The sequence below is a fragment of the Paramisgurnus dabryanus genome, chromosome 12 (assembly GCF_030506205.2).
Source record: "Paramisgurnus dabryanus chromosome 12, PD_genome_1.1, whole genome shotgun sequence".
Lineage (NCBI taxonomy): Eukaryota > Metazoa > Chordata > Actinopteri > Cypriniformes > Cobitidae > Paramisgurnus > Paramisgurnus dabryanus.
In genome coordinates, this window is record NC_133348.1 from 33965920 (window position 1) to 33978431 (window position 12512).

A 12512-nucleotide genomic window follows, 5' to 3' on the forward strand; every position below is an offset into this window, starting at 1 on the left:
TATTTACATTTGTGGCGACTTTTATTGCCGTATTGCTGATAAAGCGGACTGTATTGAAGGTGTGGACAATATTCCACCGAGAGTGGCATTAGATTTAGTTTGTAACAGTCATGGTGATTCTTTTCATGATTTTTTGCGTGACTCAAAGTGTTGTATTTTGAATGGCCGTCTTAATGTGAATGATGATAATTTTACTTCTGTTTCAGTCCGAGGCAAAGCCGTGGTTGATTATGTTGTGACGCCTTATACCTGTTTGGAACTTTGTGTTGATGTTAAAGTTATTACTGCCACAGACCTCCTTAACAAAAATGCAGTAGTCTGTTTGCCTCTTATTGGAGATAGATGTCGTTTACCAGACCACTCTTTAATTCATTTTACTTTTAAAGTGGATACTCAACTAACTAATGAAAATAGTTCTTCCCTTGCACCTAAAAGGAGATTTGGACCATTCCCTGAGACATTTTTAGCATCTACTAGCTGCAAAATGGCAGTGCAGAGGTTAGTAAATAAGTTGGGTCTATGCCACAGTACACAGGAGGATGTTGATAAATGGTATGAAGATTTTTGTGAGTTTATTAGAAGAGAAATGGACTTTTTGATATCAAGATTAGCATATCAAAAAACAAACAACTTAAACGGGGTGTAAAGCCCTTTTGGAATGCCCATCTTCAAAAGTTATGGAATGAGCGAACATTAGCAGAGAGAGAGTTTCTTAAGTGTAAAGTGCCTCAAAATAAACAAGACCTGAGGGAAAATTATAAGCAGAAGCAGTTATTTTTTGATAAATATGTAAGACTATATAAAAGAAGGTTTAACAGGGGTCAAGTATTAAAACTTGAGCATTTACAAACAAGTAATCCACGGCAATTCTGGAAGGAGATTAATAAATTGGGTCCGCATAAAATTAAGACCATTCCTATGGAGGTTGGGAAAAATGGGAAATGGATTTTTCAAATTTATATTCAGGTTTGACTGACTTTGAAGACTGTGAAGATTTTGACCCTGCTTTTGGTGTTCTCTCGGTTCAAGTAAAAGAAAACCTTGAATTAATTATGAGTGATAACAATCGATCAAATATTTATCTTAATTTTGATATTACTTTGGAAGAAGTGAGCGATGCTTTTAATAAAGTTAAGCTGAGGAAGGCTATGGGAGTAGAGGAAATTCCAAATGAGGTGTTAAAGTCCTCACATCTTAGGCATATGCTTCTTGGTTTATTTAAATTTTGTTTTGATAATGGCATCGTTCCTTCGACATGGTATAAATCAATTATTAAACCTATACCTAAATCAGCGAAAGATGACCCTTGTATACCTCTTAATTATAGAGGAATTAGTCTCCTAAGTACTGTCTATAAAATCTATTCTAGTATTTTAAATGCTAGACTAACTAATTTTTTAGAATCAATAGAGTATCTAGTAGGTGAACAAAATGGTTTTCGAAAACATAGGGCATGCATTGACCATATTTATATAATTTCAACAATTGTAAGAACTAGATTAACTGAAAACAAATCCACTTTTGTTTGTTTTGTGGATTTTAAGAAGGCTTTTGACTGGGTAAATAGGGATTTGTTGAGTTTGAAGCTTTTACAGGCAGGGGTAGATGGGAAATTTTATTGGGCATTGAGGTCCCTGTATACAGACTGTGTGGGATGTGTTCAGGTGAATGAAGAACAGACTGAGTGGTTCCGTATTCCTTTTGGTGTAAAACAGGGGGATATTTTGTCCCCAAGTCTGTTTTCTTTGTTTATAAATGATTTGGTTTGTGAAATTAAATATTTAAACTTAGGGGTGCATTTAGATAATGTCATTGTTGGAATTCTGCTCTATGCTGATGATGTAGCATTATTGGCTGAAAATGAAGAGGATTTACAGAAAATGTTATATGTTTTACAAAATTGGTGTGGTAGATGGAGACTAGTTATAAATCAAACAAAAACTCAAATTATGCATTTTAGGAAAGGTAACACTTTAAGTTTTTACTTTTGGTAACACCATTCTTGAGCAACCCAGTATAAGTATTTAGGATTTGTATTTGATGAACTTATGTTGTTTGATAAAGGAGTTAAAATTCTAGCTGCTGCAGCCAGTAGAGCTCTGGGTTCTGTGATAAATAAGTTGAAGATTTGCAAAGATCTGGGTTATGGTATATTTTCCCAGTTATATGATGCCTGTGTGTCCTCTGTGTTAAATTATGCTGCTGGTGTGTGGGGGGCTGTGCAGAACCCAGCCTTGGAGGCTGTAGAAAATCGTGCTATCCGCAGTTTCTTGGGGGTTCATACGTTTATCCCAGTGCTGGCAGCACTGGGTGATATGGGTTGGGTTCCGGGGTCAGTCCAGAGAAAATGCAAAATGGTTAGATTATGGAATCGACTTGTTAATATGCCTGAAAAAAGAGTAACAAAAAAAGTGTTTTTGTGGAGTAAGAATAAGTCGCCGTGGGCCATAGAGCTCCAGACTGTTTTTTCAGATGTACATCTCCAGTACGTATACTGTAATAATTTATCTTGTAGTGTCAATAAAATTAGATCCGATTTGATGTCAAATTTTGAACATAAATGGATGATTGGGATTATGGTTAGGCCAAAATTAACCCATTTAAGCCCACCGGCAACTATAGTTGCAACAGTGCATAGTTGTCATTTTCCTTTTTTTTAAGAATTTCTTAGATGTTATCCATGTTTTATTTCTCAATGACATGCAAGCTAACAACCAAATAAAGGATTTAAAAAGAAAAGAAAACGTATTTATCTCCTTCCTGTCACATGAGGCTGTCAACTTCTTACCTCTTCTTCCAAGAAACATGGCGAAGGCAAATCCTCCCAAAGAAAGGTAATTTTCATTTTACTAACAAACATTATTGGTTGACATTTATGTATCTACATAATCATGAAGGTCTCTAGAGTCATCCAAACAAAACAAATCTTACAAGAGATCTATAGTTTTTTATATACTTAGTCAAAAGTCCAAGCGGCAACTATAGTTGCCTGTGGGCAAATGCCTTGTAAGTACATATATCATGGGGAAATGGTGTATACTGTGTCAATAGATTAATAATCAAGGTTATTGGTCTTTTTTAGTGCTTTTTTCTTTCATAATATCATATCTAAAACCCTTTAACTAACATCTCTACTGTCCATTAGACCTTAATTTGATAGGGAATAAAATCCATTCATACAGGTCATTTAAAGAGGGAGACAGAGATCTCCTCTTCTTCCAAAGACTGGTTGCCCATTTTATTGATTGATTTTCATATTATTTTCATTAAAGGACAACTCCGGTGAAAAATGAACCTAGGGGTAATTAACACATGGTTACAGAGTAGATCGTTCTCTGGGATGCGTTTTCATGATAATCGAATGTAAAGAGTTTTTTATCAATAAAAACAGATTAGCGTATAGCCCTATATATGGGGCAAAGAGTAAGTACAAGTAAATCGCTAGTTAATACCAATAACAAGGCTCAAAATAGCCTCACACTACCACAGTAGCAAAATGAGGGTCCTTACATGCAAACCGAAGCATTGAGAACTTTGTAATTGTACAAACAGTTTAATAAGAAGCTACTTTATAAAGACAGCACATTACGCGTATTCAGACAGCAGACATCTTGAAAAACAGACTCGACAAGTCGAGCCACGAACGATGTGCTAAGTGATATAAACTAAGTGATATGAACTTATTTGGAGCTGACATATGGTCCGTTGTTTCTGGAAAAAAGCACTGAATGCAACAGAGAAAATAAATAAATAAAAATAATAATAAAAAACCTGAACAAGTCACAGTTTATATCACTTAGCACGCGTTCGTAAATCTAAACTTAAGACATTCTTCTTTAGCAAAGCATTCACATAAAATGTCCAGTAATTGTACTTGTCCCGCAATAGTTATTTTGTCTAGAACAAAGCACTCACATACCTCATATGGGTAATATACTATTGCTGCAATAGGTAGCCTGTCTGGAACCGAGCGTTTTTAAACCACAATACTGCATGAAACTTGCGTTACATGCGACCGGCCCCTACGCTAATAGATTTCTGTTTCTCTCTCCCTGTCTCATCCTCGACCCCGAGGACAATGGGTCAAACAGACCCATTTCCTGTTGCTGTGAAGGTCATCACACCACTGATCTACTGGCTGTCCTTAAACGTGATGCCCAGCCGATGCACGACCACCGGCTGAACCAGTTTAACCCACTTACCCGCTTCCTATACCTACCCTGTTCATATATATAAATATAAATATTAATTTCTCCCAAGGGTTTTTGTCCTTCTAGGAGTTTTTCCCACAGGGTTTTCTCCTAGGGGGGTTTTCGTCCCCGGGAGAGTCAGCCAACTTTGGCTTAACTTAGCACTTTACTGTATACTTTACATTATTAATACGCTCGCTTGTACGGTTTATCCTTAGCTGCTATATTCTACTTCTTATATTATCTATTGATTTTCTGTGTTTTCCCCTACATCTACTCATGTAAAGCTGCTTTGCAACAATTAACAATTGTGAAAAGCGTTATATAAATAAAATTGAATTGAACAAGAGATTATAAGCTGGATGCATTTTTTGGGGGGGGTTCCAATGTTCTTTGACTGTTATACATAATAAATGTGTTTATGAATAAAGGTTGATCTGTTGAAAGCCGTTATTTTGAGTAAGATGCCAAATGAATCAAAATTACACATTAAAGGGGTGCATACAACCTTTTTGCCCACCGGCAACTATAGTTGCCGCACATTCAAATATGATTTTCAAAAAAATAAAAATAAAAATGGGGAAAATAAATGCAGAACATGTTTACAGAGGACACTATTAACACAATTATATGCATGAAACCATTCAGAAAAATTTGGGCACAAATGGGTTAAGGACCTACATACAAATTAAAGAGGCATATGAAATGGAGTTGTATGTAAAGGCAAACTTGACAAGAAATCAACGTTCCTTAATGGCTCAACTGAGAACTGGTATCCTTCCCCTGGCCTTAGAAACTGGTAGGTTTACTCAAACTCCAGAAGAGGACAGACTTTGTAGACTGTGTGAGTTAGGAGAGGTTGAAAACGAAACTCATTTTGTGTTATATTGCCCACGGTATGATGACTTTAGAAATGTATTATTTGGTAAAATATTTCTTAAAAAGCCTGAAATGTTTTTGATTAATGATGATGAAAAGATGAAATGGTTGTTTAATCATAATGGCCCTCATTTATCATTATGCTTACACTCCTCTCACCGCCTGATTTATGAAGCTGTGCGTACCTCTGAAATTCAGGTGTAAGCAATATCTGCCCTTCATAAATGCCGCGGCTGAAAACGATCGTCATTAGAATAACACGCCCATATAAATTCAAGTCTCCACTAGTGATGGGCAGTCCGGCTCTTTCCATTGATTCGGCTCTTTCGGTTCAAGCTCCGGCTCTACATTTTAGTGATGGCAGTCCGGCTCTTTTCATAGATTTGGCTCTTCTGGCTCGGCTCCCTTAGAAGAGCCGGCTCCCCTGCCTGTGTCTGAAGATTCGGCTCTGCTCGTTCGCTACAAAGAATCAGCTCTTAGAGCCGCTCGTTCGCGAACGACCCATCACTAGTCTCCACCTCCCCCACGCCCTCATTTTACAACATTAACACATGGAAGACGGCAAAGAAGAGAAACCAGGGAAGTGGAAAGAAACAAAATTGTTTTATTTGGGAGTTTAAAGAGCGGGATTAAAGACACATTAATAATTGCATGACGTTTTGTAATATTTGTATTATTATTTTTATTATTAATGACGCTTAATTGATATGTAGAAGAATAATTATTTATTATTATTATTATTATTATTATTATTATTTACTCTTGCCTACATCTAAATTATATGTCTGCTTAATGGTTCGGTTAAGTTTTTAAAAAATAATATTTTAAAATGATGTAGTTGTCATGACTTCTGGGTGATCGATGGTGGTGTGTGGGGTATGTGTTTGTTTATTTACCTGTGGTGACGGTTCCTCATGTGTTCACTAAACCCCGCCCGCTCGTTTCGGCAATTGTTCACCGGTGGTGTCTTGTTTACTTTTCCCTTTATATATTCCACACCGTCCTGTCTCTCGTTGCACGTTCATTGTTTTGGTCACAGTCTTGCTACCCAGCCTTGTCTTGTCGGACGTTTCTGTGTATTCTCTCTAGTTACTCCAGGTTTGGCTTTCGGCGTTCAGAGGCTCGTCTTCACCCGGGATCCTCTCGCCTGTGGATTATATTTGCCATCCTCACTGACTCTGTTTGTTTTCCCGGAAACAGCTGGTTCGCTTCGTATTCAGGCGGTACACCACACTGTAAGCCCATACAGGTTGATTGAACCTAAAAAATTTATGGAAACTCGTTGCCCTAAAAAAGTTGATTTTGCCTGGTTGAAATAACAATTAATTTTAAGTTTAATGTACTTAATGTTTTAATTTCTTCCAATGCACTCTTAACCCAGATTAGATGACATTACTAGAAATGTGTGAGGAAACCTGTTGCATATAACTTTAGTTTTTATCACTTTATATTACTTTTGATGTTATAAATGGTATTATAACAAAAATTAATGACTGACTTTAAGTCAATCATTGAATAAACGTGATTCTCCACAGAAACACACAAAAAACATACATTGTAAGTACAGTGGAGAGAAATACAATAAAATGTTTTGAACAGGGTTCATGTACGGAAACACTGATCACCTGAACGGTGACTTCACAAAATTATAATTTACAACAAAACAACATCAATAATATAAGAGCTTGAACCTATATGACATTTTATTAACAAATATTTGAATAGAGAACTTTTTTATCAGTTTTTAATTTGTGAAAAAGCAAAAAATAATCTAAATAGTCAGGCGCAAAGGATTATGGGTATTCCTCAAAACATGAACTAATAATTTTAAGTTCATTTTACTTGAATGTTTTAGTTTAATAGATTTTGTAAGGTTAACAGTTAAATCAACTAAACTTTTTAAGCTTTGGCTTCAAAACAGAAAATATTAATGATTTTTCCTTGATTGTTTGAGTAAAGACAATTTCTGGGTTAACAGTGCAGTTGCTTTCGGGTTTCTCCTGCTGTCTCCATTCCATGAGTGGTTTATCCAGGTATCGCACATTGTGGATTATATGAACTCTATTGACTCTGATTGTTTCTCGGAACAGCTGGTTCGCTTCGTATTCAGGCGGTACACCAGTCACTTCCGGGTTGCGTCAGCTACATCTGCATCCGCAGTGGATTAGCTCCAGTCTTTGTACATTGGATTTAACATCGTCCATTTCCGCCTTTCATTCACCTTCAGTCGTGCGTGTTTCATGCCCTCTGTCGCGTGTGGTGATTGTGCTGGTGTCTACGACGGTGAACGTAGGTGGCTCTCTCTCTTCAAGATCTGAACTGGACTATTTTCCTATAGTGTTGACTCACTCTCTCCTACTGTCGTGTGTGCTTCATACCGACAGTAGTAATTACATCCAGAGTGAGTCGAGGGGGTTGCCGTGTGTGGTTCTAGAAATATTGACTTTGCTCTGCATCTATCTCTTTTTCTAAATAAACATTGTTAACTTGCTATTGACTCCCTACCCTTCATTGTGACAGTAGTAACTTTTGTAGTGTGTTTTTCTGTATTTTTATACAGTTGTTTGTTAGCTAAGATCCAGTTTGATACGGAGCTCCGGATATAATTCAAATTAACAATTTGAATTATACAATTTCCACGACATCCACATTTTTTACTAGGCTAATTCATAATTTGAAGTAATAATAATTGTAACAGTAATTACGAAATATTATAATAATTAATTCCAAGGAACAAACTGTTGACTATTGGGAACGAATTTTATATTTATGGCCATACTTTACACTAAATAAGAAAAAGAAGTGTCCATAATGTAGCATAAAAGATAATTCGTGGTTTTGATTTTGTCCGCATGTCATCATGATCGGATTTATGGCTCCATTCAACACAAGCATTTTACCTTACCTATTCATGTGTAGCTATTTATTTATCATCGAATGGTATAGCTAACCTTTTGATGCATTATTACCATGTTTTCGTAGCACATCCTTGTGCTTTCTTGCAATGTGCCGCTTCAGATTCTAGGATGAATAATTGCTAACTTTTACAGTCTCTCCGCACTTCCTTTCAATGTTTTCTTCCTGTCCATCTTAACTTTGATTTTTACTTTACATTTATGTATAAGGCTTGAATTCCATAACTTATTGCTAGACGTTTTTACAGATTCTCGAACTAGCAAATTATCAAAGGGCATTCTGGGTTCAACGAGCGGTGCTGAGCGAGCGGAATTTTTAGAGAGGCGCTTTGATGGTAATATTACCGCATCGCTCAAGGCTCCGCTCCGCTCACATGCTTTGCCCTGAAACGTCAGGTAAAGTGCCCAGGCTCTCAACTGAAGGAATATATATGCCTACAAATCAAATGCTTTGGTAAAGTCTCACAAATTAAACATTGAAGTACATGTTGCATAAAAATAAACACTGAAATTTATAATTACTATGTTTTCTTTTTTTTTTACAGTGGGTCATAATATATCATATATTTTAGTTTGTCAGTGCATTTTGTGGTTTTACGAACTGTTTGCGCATTTCTGCACTAACTCAAAATGTGCGTACACCATCTCCTGAGCTGGCGTAGGATTTGAGCGTGCCGTACGCCAATGTCCATATTGATAAATCTCAAAGTCACCGTGGTTTTGGGTGTACGCCAGGTGTACGCTGGAAATTTGGTGTACGCACTTTTGATAAATGAGGGCCAGTGTGTTTAAATTGGCTACTTTTGTTTGTAAAGCGTGGAAGATGCGACAGACTTGCTTATTTAAATTAGTGTATGTAAGTTGTGCTTAATGTTTGTTAATTGTTTTATTTGTTTGGTGATATTGGTGTCTTATAAGCCTATTAGGGCTGGGCATACAGTAGTATGCAAGACACAATAATAAAATTATTCATTCATTCATTCATATATGAGAATAATGCAATTGAAGTTATTTAGGCACATGCAGGTAGTGTCTCTAAAGGACTGTCATCTGAGAGGATTTCTTTAGTGTCTTGTGCATAAGTGGCTATCAAAAAGAGTTGCATTTTATAATTTTTGGTGTAAAATAACACTAACATTCACTTTCACTGCACATCATATTTCATTTATGACATTCGTGGGAACTGCTAAAAATGTTGGTGTATTATGCACAAAACCGCACAAAAGAGGGAGAAACACCATCTTATAATAAACTACAACAAAAAAAGAGTATTAATTTCTCTTCGACTCCCTGACGAAGGCTTTTAGGCAGAAACGCATCCGAGGTTTTTATAGGTTTATAATGACTGGAATGTTTTGAAGGTTTATAATGACCAAGCCCTAGAAATAAAGGCTTTTTTGCTTTTCTAAAGAGAGTACCTTGGAGTTTTTTCACAGTATAACCTATTTTGAGGTATTTACATGGCAATCTTTGGTCTTTTTCGGAGAATGACTGTCCCATTTGGGTTTAATTTTGTGTTTAATTGTTTAGAATTTGCATTTAAAAGAAACATACATTTCTATACATTATGGGGCAGTTTTCCAGACTTAAATGTTATTGTTGTCTTGATCGAAAACAACTTGCTCTGACATATCTTAAAATATATCAGTGCGATTGTTCAAGGTGTCTCAAGATGCACACCAGGGGCCAGTTCAGTAAGAAGGTTTAACCAATTCTGAGTTTAAACTTGAACTCTGTGTTGACTTACTCTGATATAGGAAACTCTTGAGTTTTCGGTTACAGAACAGCTGATATAAGTTAGTTCAATCGACTCTGAGTAGACTGAAAAGCAATCATCAATGGAGCTCCGATATTACCATTTACCATGGCAACAGGCTACGAACTTTACAAATGTTTGTCATGAATAAAACAGATTATAGGCAAACCAGTACTCGAACTCATGTCATCGACAGTACGTCTGCCCAAATCACTGCACAGAGCACTACCCACTAGACCAGCGATAATGATGAGTGGATTCATAAGAAATGTAAAGGTAACTGTTAAGATGTTCAGACTATGAAAAGCTGCATAGTTTTCCCACTGTGCAACCCATGGTACCAACTTGAGCTGCAGAAATAAAGCAAATCGTGAGCTGGAACGTCCAAAAAGAGAGAGGCCGAAGCCAGGGAACAGACACTCGTAGTCGGCAGGGCTTGAACCTGCGTGGGGATACCCCAATGGATTTCAAGTCCATCGCCTTAACCACTCGGCCAAGACTACAACGGGGTAACCTGGTGAGCTCTCTGGGCCTGGTGTGTGTTAAAAAAGAACTTGACGGTCAGGCAACCAGCCGGTCACAAAAGGGGCAGGAGCGGGAAGACCCCAACAGACTTCCCCAGAAGGGCTGAAGTGACCCCGATTCGAATCGGGGTTGCTGCGGCCACAGCACAGAGTACTAACCACTATACGATCACGGCGTGCCACCGGGCTGCGCAAGAAAGATGCCTGCAGGTCTGTCTGAGTACAATGGTTGTGAGGGGACTGCCATTTCTATGCAGAAGTCAAAATCATTTTTGTGTTTCTTTCAATGGCAAATCTTAAGCAAAAGCCCTCTCGAAGTAGAAACGGTCCACAAAGGGAGAAGTCTGAAGACGTGGTCGGCAGGATTCGAACCTACACGGGGAGACCCCAATGGATTTCTAGTCCATCGCCTTAAACACTCGGCCACGACTACATGCTCTCGCTGTTGGGAAATTTATTCTTTCCCCATTCCCTACGAAACGGAGCTCTAGACACAGCAGCACAAAAGGTGATTGAGGCTACTCATCGCCCGAACAGGAACTTGAATTCTAAAAGTCTGATGCTCTACCGACTGAGCTATCCGGGCTCGCACCTGAGTTCAAGGGCTTCACGGCTCAGCCAAGTACGGGACTTCATTACCATGTCCTGTTAGCTACTCTTTGGTCTATGGACAGTGGGAAATGTAAGAGCACAGCCATAAAGGCTGATATTAGTCATGTAGGCCTAAGGATATTTATATATCTAAAATGACTGCAAAGAAAAATAAAACCCCTCACATAAATGTAAGTGGATATGGCAAAAATCCACTCTGGGTCTCAAAATTCTCTCGCAACATAAATTTAACTTTATTTACTACAAATAAATGCAACATCATCATCAACAGGATCCTCTATAAAAGAACTTTAAATTTTAGTCACTTAGACGGTCTCTGCACCTAAGTATATCAAATTGGCTTTACTAGTCATTTCAATATACTGTTAATTTTCTTTGTTTAAATTTAAGTGTAATTTATAAAATGTATAAAGCACTAAGGTAAAATGATTTGCACTGGCAATTTGAATATAACTTAAAGACAGCAAAAACATATTTGACAGTGTGCCTAATGAAAATGTGCCCAATGAATGAATGTACTAAAGCAACTAACAAGATTAAACACTGCTACTCCTTTAAAAATAGGGAGGAGACTGCCAGAAACTCAGAGTTTACAGGATAAAACCTGCTCCCGACCAGGTTAGGTTCAGAGAGTAAGTTACCCCGGAAACAGACTCTAAATATAAGTTACCTCTCCTTCTGAAACAGGCTTGACTTACTCGCTGTCTTAGGTTTAACCTGCCTCTCATTTTGAAACGGAAAACTCAGAGTTCCCCTCATTTCAGGGTTAACATACTCAGAGTTTTCACTTAACCCAGACATCCCAAGTCTCCCGGAAGTTCCGGGAGTCTCCCGCATTTTGATAGCGGCTCCCTGATGCCCGCAAATGAGTTAAAATCTCCCGGAATCTAGAGCGAGCAAGAAAGAGTAGCACGCGCACGGCAGAGAGGGAGGGGGAGACCTTGCGTGTGTGTGCTAGTGTGCCTCATTAAGCGCATGTAAGACAGGGAGCATCCTGATTGGCCTGCTCCGGTAAATCAACCAATCAATTGTCAGTGTGGGCGGGCTTTTATCTCTTCTCCCGAACTGACATTGAGGTGAGTTCAACAAGTTTAATATCATGTGCATATTTTTCAGGCTGGCTACTAGTTGCCAAGGCTACATGAAAACAGCAAACTCCTTAGACCTGTTTAAAGTTGCAATAGAATATAAATAAAACAGTTTATATAAATATTATAAGCAGCTTATATAAATAGTAAAAGTAATCTACATATTGTAAAATAATTAACAAATAATTGGGTAACACTTTAAAATAAGGTTCATTAGCTAACATTAGTTTACTACATTAGTGAACATATAATAATGAACTGCATTTATAAAGCATTTTTTATCTTTGTTAATGTTAATTTAAACATTTACTAATACATTATTCAAATCTTGTTAACATTAGTTAATGCACTGTGAACTAACACGAACAAACCATGAACAGCTGTATTTTTATTAACTAACGTTAACAAAGATTAGCAAATACAGTAACAAATGTACTGCTCATGGTTAGTTCATGTTAGTTAATACATTAACTAATGTTAACAAATGAGACCTAGTAATGTGTTACCAATAATTGCATAGGCCTCTAGAAATTAATATTATTCTTTTA

General features: G+C 37.3%; 2 non-coding genes across 2 annotated transcripts; both read right to left on the reverse strand.

The window, feature by feature from the left end:
- Nucleotides 1–10161: 10161 nt before the first annotated feature.
- On the reverse strand, nt 10162–10243 carry trnas-uga (transfer RNA serine (anticodon UGA)). Its single transcript has one exon. It is a non-coding gene; the product is annotated as a tRNA-Ser (tRNA).
- Nucleotides 10244–10615: 372 nt separating this feature from the next.
- Nucleotides 10616–10697, reverse strand: trnas-aga (transfer RNA serine (anticodon AGA)). Its single transcript has one exon. It is a non-coding gene; the product is annotated as a tRNA-Ser (tRNA).
- Between the last annotated feature and the right edge of the window lie 1815 nt (nt 10698–12512).